Source organism: Magnolia sinica, chromosome 7, assembly GCF_029962835.1.
Source record: "Magnolia sinica isolate HGM2019 chromosome 7, MsV1, whole genome shotgun sequence".
In the NCBI taxonomy this organism is placed as follows: domain Eukaryota; kingdom Viridiplantae; phylum Streptophyta; class Magnoliopsida; order Magnoliales; family Magnoliaceae; genus Magnolia; species Magnolia sinica.
This window is the reverse complement of record NC_080579.1, coordinates 27,964,442-27,984,020: the sequence shown is the minus strand read 5'-3', so window position 1 is coordinate 27,984,020 and position 19,579 is coordinate 27,964,442. Positions and strand designations below refer to the sequence as shown.

At 37.9% G+C, this 19,579-nt stretch overlaps 2 long non-coding RNA genes across 2 annotated transcripts; both read right to left on the bottom strand.

The window, feature by feature from the left end:
* Positions 1-6,561: 6,561 nt before the first annotated feature.
* Positions 6,562-18,676, bottom strand: LOC131251253 (uncharacterized). The gene is made up of 10 exons (XR_009173688.1): positions 18,557-18,676; positions 17,919-18,043; positions 16,238-16,768; positions 15,626-15,851; positions 15,315-15,418; positions 15,166-15,228; positions 13,985-14,042; positions 8,060-8,353; positions 7,639-7,727; positions 6,562-6,852 (listed from the first exon to the last, which is right to left on the bottom strand). It is a non-coding gene; the product is annotated as an uncharacterized LOC131251253 (long non-coding RNA).
* On the bottom strand, positions 17,270-17,898 carry LOC131251255 (uncharacterized). The gene is made up of 3 exons (XR_009173689.1): positions 17,706-17,898; positions 17,442-17,525; positions 17,270-17,356 (listed from the first exon to the last, which is right to left on the bottom strand). It is a non-coding gene; the product is annotated as an uncharacterized LOC131251255 (long non-coding RNA).
* Positions 18,677-19,579: the final 903 nt, after the last annotated feature.

Sequence of the window (19,579 nt, the reverse complement as noted above, 5' to 3'; positions counted from 1 at the left end):
CAACTGGTCTAAAGACCAAACAACCTTATCTGATTTTTTTAGTAAAATTTTAGATTGGTCGAGCCAGTGCCAGGACTAGTCGAACAATGATTAGGACTAGTCGAAGCAAAGCCTAAAATAAGTATTATGACCCAAATTAAAAATGCAACATTAATGACTTAATCCTAAAGTCTTTATAGGGTCATGTATACCTTAAATGTGAGTATTGAAATTGAAGCATTGGTCTCTTCGGTAGATAGGTCACTTCGAAGCACATGAAACTTGACCATGTACACTAGAACTTGTGTCTCAAACTTGTGTCTTGAACATGTGTCTTGAGACTTAAGCTTGAGCAAATGTACTTGAGCTTGAACTTGAGCTTGAACTCGAACTTAAGCTTGAGCAAATGTACTTGAGATTAAACTTGAGTACTTCAACTTGTTCTCATAGTTGAACATGCATAATTGTAGCACACTCAATGTCAATGTAGATAACACGAAGCTCATCTTCGAATGAAGGTGAACTTTCCATCTATTTGAACTTGAAGGTGAACTTTCCATCTATCAAAACAAGTCAAACAATCCAAAGTGTTTTGGCACAACAAAATTTGACAATCTAGGTCGCGAGATTTATAACATAGCACTTACACTTACTGTTACCAATTTTGTTGAGTTGGCCCTTGCTACTCTTTTCTTTGTTGAGTTAGCTATTGCCACTCTCCTCTTTATTGAGTTGGCCCTTGTCACTTTCCTCTTTGTTGAGTTAGCCATTGCTACTCTCCTTTTTGTTGAGTTAGCCATTACCACTCTCCTCTTTGTTGAGCTAGCCATTGCTACTCTCCTCCTTATTTTATTAGCCATGTGCTATCTAACTTTATGGCTTGGGCATGTGCCTTGAAATTGCAAAACCCCCATGATTTGAATTATTTCTCTATCAATGCAAGTGATGTGTTAGAGGTATCACAACTAGTGATTCAAATATTTATCGTGGATGTAATGAGGTATCACAACTAGTGATTCAAATATTTATCATGGATGTAATACGTTACGGGTAGCGGTCCTCTTGGTTGGCACGTAATTTCATAGGTTGGTTATCGTGATGCACGATCGATGTAAGTAAATCGCTATGTGTGTTACATCACTTTTCGGGATTAGATGTCACAAATAGTCGCTCCATGAACATATCGTGTTACGTAAATCCCCCAACTGCAATGTTGTGTTTCCTTGAGATGTTCGCATAAAGCCACGTTAATGTTTGACACGCTGACAAATCTTCGTAGTTATGGGTACAGGGCGAGTGGGGTTTCTATAAATTATATTACACATTGAGATGATCACTATGTATGATGAGCCGCACACACTTTGCTAGGTGTTCACAACCCCAAGTGTAGGGTCGTGATGTAGTAATAATCTCGGTAAGACCGAGGTTGAATCCATAAGGACTAATCTCGTGTGTATTTTGAAAGTAACTAGAATCAAAACTAAAAGAAAATCTAAATCTAAATTAGGACTAAAAAAGAAGTAATTTTGAAGTGTTTCATTAGAAACTTAAGAATTCAAAAGTGGGAACTAGAGTTTCCAAGGATCTACTTGTAGCAATCAAGGTGATTCCTTACTTGATTCAAGTAACACAATTAGAATTCGAGTCCTATCCTATCCTATCCAATTGGAAGATATAGCAATTAAGATTAAATTGGAACTTCCTTTGACCTAATTCTCAAAAGAGGAGAATTATAATAATTGGCAGGGATTCCATCACCAAACGATGCCCATGAGACGATGGCAAACAATAGGATTTACCAATCCCATAATCTCAAAACGGGAAAAAGAAGATACTCATAGCTATTGTAAATACACTATAATTTAAGTCACAATAAATCATTAAAAACTGAAAGTATTCCTTAAATGTCAAACTAGAATAAAAGTAAGTTCAACATAAACATGAATTAAAGAAATAAAAATATTCCATCACACTACAAGCTTCACCTCTTAGCCCTAGCTAAGAGGTTTAGCCAACCATAGACATGATTGGATCTAAAACCCTAAAAGAAAACATGAAAACTAAGGAAGAAATGAAGAAAAACACTTGGCGATGGCTCTCCACCCTTGTGTTTTGCTCCTCCAAGCCCTAGATGATTCCCAGGGATGCCTTAGGGACTCCTATTTATAGTTGAGCAACACCTCCTTTCGCACCAACTTGGAAGATTCTAAAAACCGCCTCAAATTTACGCAACCCGCATAAAATCTGCGTAACAGCTTTGATGAATCGAAGGTCTTTCGATATGATCTTCAATATAAGCTTCGATGCATCAAAGGTCGTTCAATATCATCGAAACTGGTCTAGAACTGTCTAGCAAATTTAGTTTAAAAATCCTTCAATTTTTTATTCTACATTCGGTACATTTAAGTACCTTTAATATGATATTCAATGCATCTAAGTACCTTCGATATGATCGAAGGTGATTTTTGTAGTTTTTCAGAATTAAACTTTTCTGGTCCCGGAATCTGTTTTCAGGATAATTTTCAGGATTCCTTTTCTTCACTTCAAGTCTTCGATTCTCTTCCTTCATCACTTGGTTTCTTTAGATCTCTGGCATGTGAATTATTCAATCTTAGTTTCCTAAGATCCATCGCTTGCCATGGTGATCTTTAAGTATTAAATTCATGCTTTTAGCACCTTTTCCAATCCAAGCTCTTAAATTCACCTTGCAACACAAACATGAGTAAAATAGGACATTAAGCAGTATCATATTCATAAAATCAAGATATAATTTGGGGATAATATACAATATTTGACCCTCAACACTAGGCATGCATCCATATATATTTGTTGCGCATATTGATACCCCGTGTAGTGGAGTATGAGATGTATCAGAACCCTTACATTACTTTTATGAATTTCTTGAATTATTGTTAATCTTAAAGGATAACTATCACTATGAGTAGGGCATTGACCCTCTCCAACCATACAAATGATACAGATGATGAACAGATTGAAGACCTAGAGGACCATCTCCCTATAGAAGATTATACTAAAAGAATAAGATGATAGTTTTATGATTTAGTTTTTTATTTTCGCTGGGAACTCGATAATGTAATAAGCTCCCATTGAGAGAGCATTTAATAATTTTTTGAATTCTCTTACTTTGATGAAATAATAATTACAATCGATTTTATTCTTGTAAATGGTTACCTTAATGAATGTGATTGGATGTGATCTAAATGAAAAAAAATATGGTGTGATTTTTTAAAGTATTCAATTCATTCGATTATTAACACTTGGTTTTCTCAGGCACAAGTATAAACTCTGGCCATAAAATTTCAGGATGTTACACTCTGAGATAGTGAAATCTTGTACACTCGAGGAGAGTGCGTCCGCATGGAGTGGAGTAGGCAGTTAGTCGAACCATTATACATCCTTGTGTTTACAATTATTGTTGTTTAAAATTTTATTTATACTTGTGTTGATTTTTTTATTATTATGAATGCATGAATAGATTGTATGCTAGGCATTTAATTTGTAAGCACATACAATTCATATTTCTCATCTCACATATAGACTAGTTACTCAATTAGTTGTATCTATCGTAGTATATATACTTGAACCCACTTGGATTGGAAGTGACATAATTATAAGTTCTGTAAGCTTCCGCGTAGCGTGGTGTCATGTTAAACAACTAACACAATTTCAAAAACAACTTTGAACTATGGAGGTTGAAGATGAAAGCCCTCCTAATTCAACAAGGGTTGCAGCATGCACTCTTTGAAAAGTGCATCATTTGAAATCTATGAAGGAAGAAGATTGTGATGAGCTTGATCAGAGGGTGATTAACATAATTCAATTGTGTTTGTCTGATAAAGTCATTTAAAATATAATTAATGACACGACTACCGCGGGTTTATAAGCAAAGTTAGAGAGCATATACATGACGAAGTCGCTCACTAATTGTCTATATCTAGAGAGACAATTTTACACTCTGAAAATGGTGGAAGGGTCGAATCTATTTGAGAACATTAACATCTTCAATAAGCTAGTTTGCAAGTTGATAAGCGTGGAGGTAAAAATCAATGATGAGAACAAAGCCCTTATTTTGTTGAAATATCTCGGAGCCCCATTAGTATCTAGTTGATACTCTCCACTATGGTAGGGATAGCTTAGACATCGAGACCATTATCTCAGACCTTCAATCGAGGCAATTGAGAAAGAAGAGAGGAAGTGAATGTACTTCTACGGATGCATTGTTTTCTCAGGGAACATCGTCTAAGCGAGAGAATGAGAGATCTTGATTTAGATCCAAGTCAAAAGGAAAAGGCAAGTTGAACTACTGGAATTGTTAGCGGATGGGACATGAAAAAGGATTGACAATATCCCAAAACCCAGAAGGAGGAGATATCGTATGATTCATCGAAGGAAGCCAATTCAATGAAATCTGGTGAAGGATTGGATGGTTGTGATAGTTTGTACCCTATTTAGTCGAGGTCTATTTTCGACCAATCAGGGTAGAATACGTGTACAGAATGCATATTGTGGTCAGAAGATTTCCTGCAGATATTTACTGTTGCATCTCGAGGAATGGATTACAACGTATCAATTATATTAAAGTGGTTGATGCGTATGCGACTGAGTCTAAGTGACTAAGCAACGAATGGTTAATGGTCGAAATATGCACAATTATCAGCTAATTAGTTACAGAAAAAATTCAATGAAACAGATCGTGGGAAGCATCCAGAAGGCAATAGTGATGAACGATTATAACAACCGTTAGAACATGGGAAGAATCCAAAATGCTTGGATTAGAGCTATAAATAGAAGATCAAAGCAAGAATGAAAATGGTCGTATCACACCAACCAAACCAATAAAAACTAAAATTTTTCTTTCAATTATCTCATCAAATTTACATTCCATAATGTAACTATCTACTTTCCTTATCAAGTACATTACTTGGTATAATCATTTACTTTCCACACTAGCCATTTACATTCCTTAGTGTAATTCATAGTGTTAATGTAGTAGTTGATAATTATAGCTATAATTTTCATCCCAACCACCGTCCGTAAGGAATTCTCTTTTATTCCATTTGTCTCTTCTTACAGAAGGCAAAGGAGTAACCTATCATCAGAGGATGAACCCCAACCTCTAACTATCGTCTAATTGATTTATACTATTCACAACCCCAAGTGCAGGGTCATGATGTAGTAATAACTTGGTGAGATCGAGGTCGAATCCACAGGGACTAAACTTGTTCGTATTATGAAAATAACTAGAAATAGAAGCAGAACAAGATCTATCTTAAAATCAGGAATATTTGAAATTAATTGTGAATAAATTATCAGTAATCAAAAGGAAACTAGAGCACCAAGGATGCTACCTCACTGGATTCAAGAAATACAATTAGAATTGGAGTCCTATCCTATCCAATTGGAAAATCATATCTCTGAACTTTTCATTGACCTAGTCCACACATAAAGGAGTATTATGATGATTGGAAGGGAATTCATGTATCCACCATACCCAAAAGAAATGGTGAATCATGATTTTTACCAATCTCACAATCTCAAAACAGGAAAAGAAGATATTCAAAGCTATCACATTATCTATTGTAATCTGAGTCACAATAAATCATAGAAAACTGAAAATAATCCTTAAATTGAAACTAGAAATTAATGAGGTTCAACATAAACAAGAATCAAAGCAAGATAATCATCCCAACACGCTACAAGCTTCACCTCTTAGCCCTAGCTAAGAGGTTTTGTTAACCATAGACATGATTAAAACTAAAACCCTTAAACAAAATATTAAAAATAAATAAGGAAAGAAGAAAAACTCTTGGGAGGCTGCTCCACCCTTTGGTTCTGCTCATTGAAACCTAATTCTTGTTTATAACTCCTTAAACAACCCATATTTATAACCTTAGTCCGACCGTCTTTGAAAACCTCCTCAAATTTACGCACTCTGCGTGACGCCTTCGATGTCATCGAATGTAACTTGAATCCGGAAGTTGTGCCTTTTCACACTGCATAACGCATTTCGCACTGTGTAACTTTTTTTATCATCGAACATACCTCACTACGGCCAAATTGCGAATTTACGACGGACCAAATCCATCATAAAACGAAATAAACGATGGATTTCATCCGTTGCTTGGTCCATCGCTGTTTACTGGGTCATTTTTTTGGATGGATAAAATCCGTCGTTTAATCTATGACGGATATGATCCGTCACATAGTAGCGACGGAGATCCGTCGCAAAAAATAAAAAATTCGTCACAAAAATTCAAACGAACCGTCATCATTAAAATTATTAGTGACGGATAAGTTTTGTCGCTAATATGAGGAGAGTGATGGACCCAAATCCATCATTAATTTTCAACTTGTTCAGAAATTAGCGACGGATTTGGTCCATCGCTAAAATATTTGTAAATTTAAAAAATATCATCAGATTTATTATTATTATTATTATTATTATTATTATTTTGAATCTTACACCTGATAGTCATTCAAAAAATAATTCATACGATTATTTAATAAGAATTCTATTCAGAAAATAAATCCTCTTGACATGATTGTTTAATAAGAATCCTATTCATCAAACCAAAACGTTCAATCATACCGAAAATAAAAATTCCCTACCAAAGCATTATATGATATCTCATATGAAAAATACATGCACATAAATGGAAACCACTAAATATGATACCTCATATAACAACATATACCCATTGATTTGTAAAACCCTGCTAGTCCCCAATGAAATCTAATATATACTTGCATACCTCTAGGAGACGGGAGATTTTGATGGGTACACTTCTTTCTTCCAGCTTGAATCCATAGCTTTTTCTACCATGGGAACATATTCATCAAACTCTGAGAACCCTGCCCTTCCAAATTAGAGTGCCCTTCCAAATTAGAGAAGCATGTCAAAAACTACTGCTAGACACATTGTTACAGTATTTCTAGAAGACGGAACATTAATTAATTAAATACAAATGGAAGAAAAGCCTCATTGAGAGTACATGAATCTTTGAAGTGGTTTTTGTATTGATAAAAGACCACTGTCCTCCACAGCAGCCTAAAACCAGGGCCAACATTGATGATAAACATTCGACACAATGTCTGTACAAGAGCAAGTCCAATGTTATAGGCAAACACTATCTAGACGCACATTTCCATTAACAACTCGAATTCCTATTTAATTTTTGGTCTGAACCAAATAATGACTACACCCCATCTCATCCATTTCAATCCTGCACATATCCATTTCAGTCCCAGTTTCAGTCCCTAATCAGTCAGGTGACTCATTTCAGGTCAAACCAAAAACGATAAGACTGGACGGCACCAAGTTGTATCAGACATCATTTAAAACCATGTTAATAGGTGGGTGATGTAAGGGTGTAGTGCTAGAAAAACTCTATACATAAGAAAAATTAAAAAGGTGCAAAAAATAAGAGGTAGAGCATAATTGCGACATCAAACTTCCATTTAAGCTTTTTAATAAGCTCAACTCACCCATTATAGATGCAACCTACTAAGTCTAAGAGCCTTAAAGAACCATGAATTTTGTAAGAAACAAATGCAAGCAGAAGGATACAGATGCACCAAATTGTGTGATTGAATACCAAAAGAAAAATTGGAGAAAATGATGCCAAAGCAAAGCCAAACCTGATATCTTTAGCTATCACAGTGTTTCCATCTTCAACGCCAAGATGGCGTAGTACCACTTCTTCTAACCAGCCATCATGGTATGCATGCTGAAATAACAAAATGCATGAAATCAAGCCCTAGAAAATTAACCTGATGTAATGAAATAATTACCATAACAGGTATGCTACAAGTGGAAGACACAAGGCATGGAACCCATAACATGTAATTATCCGGGGAAAAGGCAATGATCCCTCCCGCCCTCTCAATCCCTTGAAAAGATTCACATAGGTTACAAGGAAGCTAACACTTACAAAACATGACAAAATCAATAAAAACAATTTCATGATGGAGTTCCACATTAACTAGAGATAATTTGATTTCACTACTAACAACGGGGATGGATGTTTTATATGATAAACAGACCATCGAAACCACTAACCAATAGCTTGCACGGCGTATCCCTTCTCATAGATTACATTTGTTATCTATCATGAAACTTTATGAGGAAGCAACTGGTTCCCGCCATGGAATTTTCAATGGGATAAGCTTCATAATGCTTGGACAGAGATCTATCCTAACTTTCCATACAGTTTACAAAAACTTAACAGGGGAAAAAAGGGATACATTAGCTTCTGGATTTAGGATGCTTAATTCTTCTTTTCATGTCAGAATCACATTAGCTTAAGCTTCACCACATTTGGTCCTAAATACAGATTTGACTGGCTGCATTTTTCTGAATAGAACATCAACAGCAAGGCCAAAGGTAGAACTCATAAATTATCATACCATCTCTGAACTAAAACTTAGGAGGCAGATAAAAAAGACCCACATGAATCTACAGTGCCATACTTTGAAATAAATATCCAAGAAATTACAAGTGGACAAAACTAAAAGATCATCTTGAAGAGTCCTGCGAATCAATGCCATCTGCCTTAATAGAGAAACCATCTATAGCATTAAGCCACCATACTCACTAAGTGACCTGGCCAAATAAGAAAGTTACCTTCCTCAAGCCAAGAAAAAGCCAAATGTCACAAGTAAGAGATAATTCGTATGCCATTGACTCCGGAAGGACACACACATACACACACCGTGATCTGTTTCCCAAATCTACTCCGTCCACTAGATGGGTGACCCATTTTTTGCTTATGACTAAAAAACCAGCCCCATTAGTGCTTCAGGTGGACCACACAATTGGAAACAGTGTACTGGGAAACACCCACCCTCCAAACTAATTCCCTTGGTGTGACCCACTTGAATTATGAATGGGCCTGATTTTTTAACTGCAAGCCTAAATTTGGTATGGCATCTAATGGTTGGAGTGAATTTCACATAACCATTATGGTGAGCCTCTGTAAAAAAAATAAAAAATAAAAATAAAAAATCAATGGTGGACATCTCTCCCAATTGTTTCCTTTGGTGTGGCCCACCTCAATAGTAGGTTGGCCTGATGGCCCTAGGCCTAACATGGGCACAAGGCTGAAAATAAAGCAGGTCCAAATCTTAGGTGAACTATATGGTAGGAAGCATGGGTGATTGACTATCATAAACATTTTATGAGCCACAAAAGTTTTGGACTCAGCTAATATTTGTTTTTCCCTTTATCTAATTGTGTGGCCTTATCAGCTGGTTGGATGTCAAATAAATGCTACGGAGGACATTAGGAAGTTTTTAACAGTGGGACATTCAATCACCATTTTTCGTTTCAGTAGTCCACTAGATATTTAGATCTACTTTACTTTTCATCTCATGCCCTAAAATGATATTAAAAAATGGATGTACAGGTGGATGCACACCCTGTAAGACCCGTATCTTAGTCTGTACTGTTTTGTCGACTTCCGCGATCCTTCCCGTCGAATTTCGACAATCCGTGACCTGTAATCGACGTTTGCACACAACCCTAAGTCGTATCCCGTAGATTTGAGTCAGCTTAATAGACTTGTACTATTGCGACCGCACCATCGCCCCAGTTCCAACGTCGTATCTTGCACACCGATTCGATACCCTGGCCAGGAGATGTGGGCCCGCATTCAGTTCGAGGAAAATACCGCGCATTTGTAATCCCAAGAGAATCTCTACAACATGTCCCATCAATCAATTACTCAATCAATCATCTCATGTCAAGTACACAACCCATGCTTTCTTTCTCCACAAGTCAAGCAATCTACCCCAAAAGTCAACAAATCTCTCACCTCACCTATCACTCACCTCACATCCATCACTTCTCTCCTAACAACCCCCTCTCTCTCATTTCTCAAACAAAAATTCCAAGCAAAAGAAGTGGTGGACGTCCAACAATTCTAAGAGAGAAAAGTGAGTGTGTGTGGCCCACTTCCCACCCCAAAATCTTTCATCCTAGCCATTCACTTCTCATCACCCTCCATCAAAGTGAGAAACAAGGAGATCGGCGTTTCATCGGACCAAGAAGATCGAACGGCGGGTATTTCCATAGGCTTAGATTTCATGTTTTTATGATGGGCCAAGTGAGGCCTACTGTGTGATGGTATGGATCTCACTTTGGACCCTAGATGTGGCCGATGGCCCACCTTGATCCTCATGATCATTCTATGATAGGGCCATTCTCCATGGACCCCATCATGATGTTTATTTTCCTTTCATGGATAAGGTCATCTAGACCTTGCATTATGTAATGGGACCCACTTGATGTATGTTGTAAATCATAGAAGGGAGGGCCCATAGTGTCGGGTTCCCTCCATCACTCGATCTCTCTTTCTCTCTCTCTCTTTTTCCCTTGTTCATGGCCCCATGATGTGTCCATTTTATCCAAGTCGTCCACCTTCGTGGGACCCACTTGCTGGACGTATTGGATCCATTCGTCCAAGCCATGTGGGCCCTACCTGGTAGTGATGAGAAAACACAAATATCAAATTTATTCAAATCAGGTGGGCCACGTCCATGTGGGACCCACCAACTATGGTCCCCACGCGTGAGACCCACCCTGACAATATATGTATACATGCCGTCCGTGTAATGTCCAGGGATGTTGGACGTGTTCTGTAGGCGTGAACAGGTAGTGGGTTGTCCTCACTATAGCAAAATAATATATATATATAATAGCTTGGTTATGCTTTTTGGGTGGGCCGCTCATGCAGGCCCTACCTTGATGTATGGGTCCAATCCACACCGTCCATCCCATTCCCTAGATCATTTTAGGCGTAGAGCCGAAAAATGATGCCAATCAGACTATCTGACAGGCCATAATATAGAAAACAACATTTTTACCGTTGAAATCCATCTTGATGTTTTTGTACCCCAAAATATATCAAATATTAGGCTTGATGGCTCTGTTTTGAGTAGTAAAAACAAACGACTTGATGGGTCTGTCTTGAGCAGTAAAAACTTACTGATGCAGGCCCCACCCAGGAAAAACCTTTGAAAAAAAAAAACATGCAGCGCCTGCTGCTGCACCGTCAGCAGCGTAGGACACTGTTGCCTGCTGGTGACGGGTAAGAGAGGCAGGGATCTTGGGTCCCAGCTGTGGGCCCCACCGTACTGTGTGTGAACATCAACACAATGCATTTTGATGGGCCCCTTAAGGCAGTGGGCCCTCCAAAAAAATCAGCCGTGTACATAACTCAGGTGGCCCACGTCACAGGAAACAGTGGATTGAACGTTTGTCATTGAAACCCTTGTGTGGTTACAGAAGTTTTGGATCATTATAAAATTTGTTTTTCCTTTTTTTCTGGTCCGTGTGACCTTACCAACAGATTGGATGGAAGTTAACATTATGGTGGGCCCCACGTGGGACCGCCCCTTAATATATATGTTTGGTCCACACCATCCAGATGGCTGGATGGTGGGTCGTACCATGATGTATGTGTTCACTCCATCGTCCAGATAGCTGGACGGTAGGCCTTGCTATGATGTATATGTGGTATTCACACCTTCCATCAGTGTGGACCCCACCATGGGGTATGTACTTTATCTATGCCGTCCATCCCTATGGGACCCACTATGATGCATGTGTTGCATCCAAACCGTCCAACCTTTTGGCAAGTTCATTTTAAGGCTTGAGACTAAAAATAAGACAGATCTATTTATCAAGTGGACCACACGACACTGTGAGCATTGAACGTCTACCATTGAAATCCCCTTAGTATCATAGAAATTCTAGATCAACATGAAATTTCTTTTCCCTCTTAATTCAGGTCCGTGTGACCTTATGATCAGATTGGATAAAAAAATAAATGTTATGGTGGGCCTTGGGAATTTTAATGGTGGAAATGATTGTCACCACTTATAGTTTGGGTGGCCCATTTGATATGCATGAGGCCTATTGGTGTGGCCCACTTGATGTAATATAGCCCATGTGATGTGGCCCACTTACCATATGAAGGCCCATTGTGATGTATTCAAGGCCCATAAGTTATGGCCCATTGCAATGTACATAAGGCCCATTGGTGCGGCCCATTGATGTGGCCCACTTAATGAATAAAAGGCTCATGTGATGTAGCCCATTTGATGTATTTAAGGCCCAATGGGATGTACATAAGATCCATTACAATGTGTGATTTTACCATAGTTATGAAATGATGTTTATAGCGGGCTATGCCTTGGGAGCAATGATGGTTTGATGCCCACATTGTAAGTACAATATTGGTTAAATGCCCGCATTGTAACTCTCTTTAAGGCCCATTGATAGGCCCATACTTGTTGTGTAGGCTGTTTAAGCCCATCTGCGTTGTAAGGATAGTTCATTACCTTATAACATGCTTAGTGTAACTCCATGATTCATGCCCATATGCATCATATGTATGCTTGATATGAGTAGTGACTGATCATTGCATATGCCATTGGGCAGATTATATATGAGACTCATTGATAGGAGTTACCTACATGAGCGCATGGTATGTGTGAGATTGCTGCATGACTGTACGATGTGACTCATGCATCTCACATATGTGTGACCGATCATTGTACGCCCTAGCGACATCAAGGCCGTGACTCCACAGGCACATCATGGATGGCCGAATCGGATACCGAAAATACTTGGTTCGAGCACTGTGGTCACTTAAGATGTCCTTGGGTGAAAGTCACAGAACCTTTTTGGTACTAGGAGATGCTCTAACGCCTAGACCAAGTGGATACACAAGCGCCCGAGTGCCGAATACTAGTAGGTCGCATCTCCCACTATGTCATGGTCGGTTGGAAAGGAGTGTGGCCTTATCCGCCCGAGTGAGGGGTCTATAAGCTAGGCTGAGTTTAATCAGCTCGTAAATGAGTCCGCTATCGACGAGCCGGGTAGGTATTGACAGACTACTGGTTAGGTGGATAGTGAGGTCTATTCCGCTCGCTAGGCTATGCGACTAGGCGGCAGTCAGTGTGGAGTGTACTAGACCCTGGTGATGCCCCAGAGAAAAACTGTACTGATATATGTACTTAATAAGGACTGGCATGCTTGTTTTGCATCTCGCATATGACATTTGGTTACACAGGCCTCGCATCGCATGGCCGTGGTATGGCCGATAACATTCATGCCTTGCATCACATAGCCTTGGTATGGCTGATAGTATTCATGGACTTATCCGCATATTTCTACATTACTCTAATATTGTATACTTGACACTCACCTTGCGCACACACTTACACCACCCTCTAAGCTTTTGTAAGCTTATTCACGACCATTGCGTGCAGGTGTCATTGGATTGCAGCAGTGCTGAGGCAGGAGTGCATATCAGATTATTTTTGAGCTTTTTGATCACCTTGTATTTCCCTTTCCGCATTGTACTTAAATTTTTTGATAGTGGACATGTGGTGATGTTATTTTGTGACTTTGTTATGCTTGTGGTTAAGCTCCATTACAAAAAATAAAAATAAAAAATCATACTGAAAATCCTCCTTGTAGGATCCCAGGATCGGAATCTGGCATATGAGTGCCAGGATATGAGAATGGGGCACTACGGAGGCTATCACCGCCAGATTCGGCGATCGGAAATTTTTTGAGCCCGTTTTCTGAGTTTGGGGCTTGACACACCCCCACGGTAAGGGCCCCACTGTCTTGGGTGAGGCTCAAGCATCACCAAATCTTACTCCCACCAAAAGTAGGAAGTGGACTAAGCGGTTACCGGTAATATGTAAATGGGTGTTGGACTAACCATAAGCCTATCTTTGTCTTGATGTATTTGTTGTATATACGTGCCATCCATTAGTTTTCCAAGCTCGTTTTAGAGTGTAATAAAAAAAATGAAGCACATCCAAATCTCAAGTAAACCACACCACAGCAAAATAGAGTTCATCCCATCATTAAAATATTTTGAGACCCTACTAAAATTTTTATTTGCCATCTACATGATTTTAAGCACATAAAAAAAGCCTGCATCAATAGTAAATATCTTGAAAATACCTTGCAACGCGTATGTATCTTGGAGCTGAGCAAGTTACGAACATAGACGTTGAATAGTCTGAAAAGGAAAAGAAAAGATATGAAAACCATCATCCTGAATAAAACCATGGTGAAGGTAAAGGACAAATTCTGTTAGCAATATTATAAAGATGGAAATGGGCATGGAGCTGGTTATCACAATTTACAACCTCTTTAGATGTTTGTGTATGAAGTAACAAAATAAAGGGTCCATTTGTATATCTGTTCTGAATTGGTCACTAAGCTGAGCTGGTTATCACAATTAGTGGAATCACTTCCATCAATTGATGACCATAGCTGTCAATATCATTTGGTGGGCCATTTTGGTTTGCCTGTGAAAGAGGTTTCTGAAATATTCCATAGAAAATGACATAATTCGTACAAGCTACTTCCTAATTCCAAAAATAAATCTGAATTTCGAAACAAAAGAGGATCTCCCAAATAACGAAGATTAATCAAATACAAAGGAACATGGTAATGTGAACACCTAATTGGAGATAAGATTACAGGAGGCATTTCCATATCCAACAGATAACTATATCCATTGTTTCTACCTTTAGTCATACAATATTACAAAAGCTGTACTACTATGAAAAACCAAAAGTGAGAAGGATGGATGTATTCATTAGTCAGAACAGAGAAGATAAAATTCCCAAAAATTACAAAAAGTACTGAAAAAATCATAAAAAAGACAAAAGAAAAACAGAAACAGAGAAGATACAAACGACCCTTTGTAAGTAATCTATACAACACTTCTATTCCTTGATTGAAGACAAAAATAACCAAATTTAGGCCTCCTTCAAAAGCTAAAACATCTATAATTAACAACATCATGCAACAAAAAAAAGTATGTGTTCCATCCACAATACCAAAACAAAAGCCACCACTCAATTTGTGGCATTGCATGGACAGTTAAAAGAAAATGTCTGGTACTTAAACACAATGGCCCAGATATGTCAAATCAGCATGCTTTCCAGTATGTGTTCCATCCACAATAAGTAAAAAATATCTATACTACAAATTCTAGGACCCTGCTGAAAGCTTTTCAAACTAATTCTACAACACTGAATTTCTTCATAAAGTAAAAAATATCTATACTAGAACCATAATACGAGCATATTTAGTAAAAGAAAGAAACAACAAATCTGTAGCGGTTAACTCACAACTTTAACTGTTTCCAATTGGGGTTCAGCCTATTTATAGGCTTGTGCTGATTTTTCTAATGCCTGAAACAATATTATGAATTAAACTAATATTCCTATATTGGTACCAGCAGTTCAGAAAACCAACCAGAGAAATTATAACAACTTACCCCATATTCCGATATTGGAATTCCTTGTTGAGCATGTAGTAAATGTGCTTCCTCCATGTTGTGGCCCACCTCACAAGGTTCCCCCACCTTTTAAATTATTCGCCCTTCATTTCCAAGAGCAGTTTAATTTATCAACTCAGCCCATTAAAAAATATTCCCACCCCCAAATATTTTCATCGAGAATTAAATGGTAGGAGAAATGGAAAGAACGAGAATTAAATGGTAGGAGAAATGGAAAGAAAGCTTGCCTACCAAAACTTCAAGTGATTGTGCAGAAAAAGAAAAAGAGGAGGAAAAAAAAACATACACACCTTGTAGAGATGTCGGTTCCCTCTAGGAGAAATCAGGCCTTCAACCCTTCCACCAGGAAGCACCAACAAGCATGCATGTATTTTATCCATATGTTCATCTATATGCGCACTGTACACATGACAATCTAGTTGCATATGCATACAAGTGACTAACATGTGTTAAATTTGGTCTGGTGATTATAATTCATGGTTCATCAGGCAGGTTGCACTTAATACATAGCTTTTCCTAAATGAAGAATTTAAGAAATATTCAATCGATCAAGTTACTCTCTCATTTGACCCAAAATAAATAAATTCAACAAATTAAAAAAAAAATAAAAAAATCCAGATTCAATGAAAAGAATTTGAAAAGCAACATTCCATTCATTAATGCAAGAACAAATAAAAATCATAATAAAATTAAAACATAAAAAACCATTTCAAATTCAATCAAGTGAATGTAAAAAATCACAACTATTGCATTCAAAAAAAGAAAAAAGAAAAGGATATGACTTTTGCAATCCTTCAAAATAGCATAGTTGTACATATGCTATCCACTGTTTCTTAAATGGTGCATTTAGCATTCATGTATGTCATTCAAGACCATCTAGATGTTTGGAGGGTAGCACATACCTTGCACATGATTGGAGGGCAGAGTTGCGTTCGCAAAATCATCACATACAACAACTGTATATGAACTTTCACATTCTGCATTTTTTCCCACCAGAGTTGCGTTTGCAAAATATTCAATACATGTAAAAGGTGAGTCATATACCATGAAACCTGTTATTGAAATTGAGTTAATCTACTCATTGGGTAGGCTATAAGTCAAAATCAATGGCGAGCTAATGGACATCTAGCTAATCACATGACTAAATGTAATTGTCCTGCCGACATGGTAAGTGGATTGGCCTAAAGTTCATACCAAGTAATCATCATTTTATCCCAGATAGGATATTCTACACATGAAAAGTTGGTTAGTAAGAAATGGTTATCTAAGATAGTTCACATACAGCCGTTGTGTGACCATTTCTCCTGAAGAAAAGAAAAACAAAAAACAAAAAAAAAAAAAAAAAAAAACCAACAAAACCTCCAAAGCTCTGTGAGCCGCCTTTCTTCACGATCAATTGAGTTATTGTTGAAATCTTCTCCAGAAGTTCCATCCTGCAAATGTAAAATCTCAGTTGCAAGAACAACCAATGGGCCAATATATCCCCTTAAAAAATTTCTAATTAAGAGTTTTGAATTTTGAATCCCTAATTAGGGATTTTCAGTTTTTTAATCTATAATTCACAATTAGGGAATGGACACTACATGAGCCGGCACAAAAAAACAAAAAGCAACATTTCTATTAGTTAATGGATCAAATTTTGATCATAGACTACACAACAATGAAGCCTCAAAATCATTATTAACTTTTCAAGGTTTTTCCCTGCAACAGCTATACCAACATTTTCAAGATTTCAACTTCCATAAAACCAACATGCATATAAATAAATAAATAAATAAATAAAAGAAAACTATAGAAGTTGCATTTTGTACCCGACTATTAGTCAATGAAAAGAATCTACAATGACAAAAGTATACATCTTTAACATTTAAAATATAATAATTTAAAGATGCAGCCTCACACATGACTAGTTAGAAAATAATTTACCGTCCACCTACATCATCCCACTCGTCTAAAAGGTTTGGCCCCCACCACGAAGAATGCTTAACATAAAAATCAGGCTCGTCCACTCATCATGTGGCCTACACCAAAGAAAACAATTGGTAGTTAACTGCCAATTTGATAATCCTAACAAGATTCATGTGTTAAAGTTTTGCAATAAAAAACCTCATTTTTGAATTCTTCATTCCCTTGCCCCAAATTATTGGAAAGCATTTTCCCTGCTATTTCCTAACCATTCATCAGCTTACCCTGAAAGTAACCATCCAACAAATTTGGGTTTTCAGTACAATCAAGAAGCACATAAATCCATCCATTCTTAAAATGATCATATAATAGCAAATTTGGCAGTGAAAGTGGCAAAAAAAAAATAATCTAGTTCATTCAGCTAGCCCTTTGTACGAAATGGATGTATCACATCACACTATTTACCTTAAGACAATCGGGATCCCATAATTCCTATGTTTAACCATAACCACCATCCACAAACTCATGAATAGCCAAACCAACCATTGTAAGGTGTACGAAGTAATTAGGCATAACAGGGCATATATATATAACCTACACAACATATATATTTAGTTATAATAAAGCACATAAGCTACAGTCATACCACAACTAGGAAAGGTAAACACATCAAACCACCTTGTTTACTTCTGAAAGCTGATCACCTACAACCACTGTATTCTAACTTGTGATGCAGCCAAATCTTTTCTGAAACACGTCTTCCATCATTTTACAACCAAGTACATCGAATCAGGCAAGGAATCCTATTAGATTGCGCAAAATACCAGAAAAAAATCAGATCTAATCTCCAAACCGAATCTATAGCTTCAAAAACCTAAAGAAACTGTAATAAGATAAGATGGACAAGATCTCTCCATAAACCATGAAAAAACATCATTCTGGGGAAAGAATATGTATGCTCTACCCCCAAACATCGTATGTATGCTCTGTCCCCAAACGGGCTATTTCTTTTCGACGGCGTTGGAGTAGCAGAAATCCCCAGATCCCCGATAAATAAATAAATAAATAAAACATAGAAGGTGAAATCCTCAATTCCAAAAATCCTCAAGCCCCTAAAATCTTAAAATCCCCAAATCCCTAATTTGTAAAATCAGAAAACCCCAATTTGGGGTCCACATTCAAATCTGTAAGCCCTAAAATCCCCAAATCCCTAAATGAGGGTCCACATCAAATCAAAAATCCATAAATTACTAAATCCCCAAATTCCCAAATCGGCGTTGAGATTAAGAGAGAGAGAGAGAGAGAGAGAGAGATACCTCACGTTCGACAAATAGTCGTCAACCGAGCTTCAGAGAGAGAGTAAAGGCATGCGTGGGCAGGGCATTCGTGGATTAAAGACACACACAAGAAAGGTGAGAGAGAGAGAGCGGGAAGAGAGAGAGAGAGAGGGAGGGAACGGGAGAGGAGGGAGAGGGGATTAGGATGAGAGAGAGAGAGAGAGGGAGGATTAGGGCGAGGGAGAGAGAGAGGATTAGGGCGAGAGAGAGAGGACAGGGGACGTGGATTAGCTACTGACAGGTTGTGCAGTGAGACTTGCTACTGAAGTGAGGCCACAAAGTTCTATGGGGCCCATTATGATGTATGTGTTGTATCCACACCGTCCATCCATTTGGAGATATCATTTTAGGGTGTTATCCAAAGAATGTGGTAGATCCAAAGCTTTAGTAAACCCCATGACAGAAAATAGTGGGGTGAGTGATTCCCACCGTTGAAACCTTCCTAAGGCCGACCATGATGTTTATTTGAAATCCAAACTATTCACAAGTTAACAAAGACATGAAAGAAGGTAAAACACAAGTATCAGCTTGATCGAAAACTTTTACGGACCTTAGAAGTTTTTAATGGTGGGCATCACTCTTTCCACTCTTTTCTATGGTGTGGTCCACTTGAGGTTTGGATTAGACTCATTCTTTGTTTATTTCCCTAAAATGATCTCTCAAAATAGATGGACAAAGTGGATACAAAGGATACATCATCATGGGGCTTACAAAACTTAGTGATGTTAGTCTCGCTACTCAACCTGTAAGTAGCTGATCCACGTCCAGGAGAGGGAAGGATTTCCTGCAAAAGCCTTTAACAGGAAGTTCCTGCACAAGGATGTTAGGTGGGGCCCACCGAGGTGTTTGTGAGAAATCCACCCCGTCCATTCATTTTATGAGATCATTTTAGGATGTGTGAAATTAGCTGTATCCAACACTCAACTGGACCACACGAGAGGAAAAAGTGGGAATTCAGTGAGCACCGTAGACATTCAATCAATATTGTTTTCCCATGGTGTG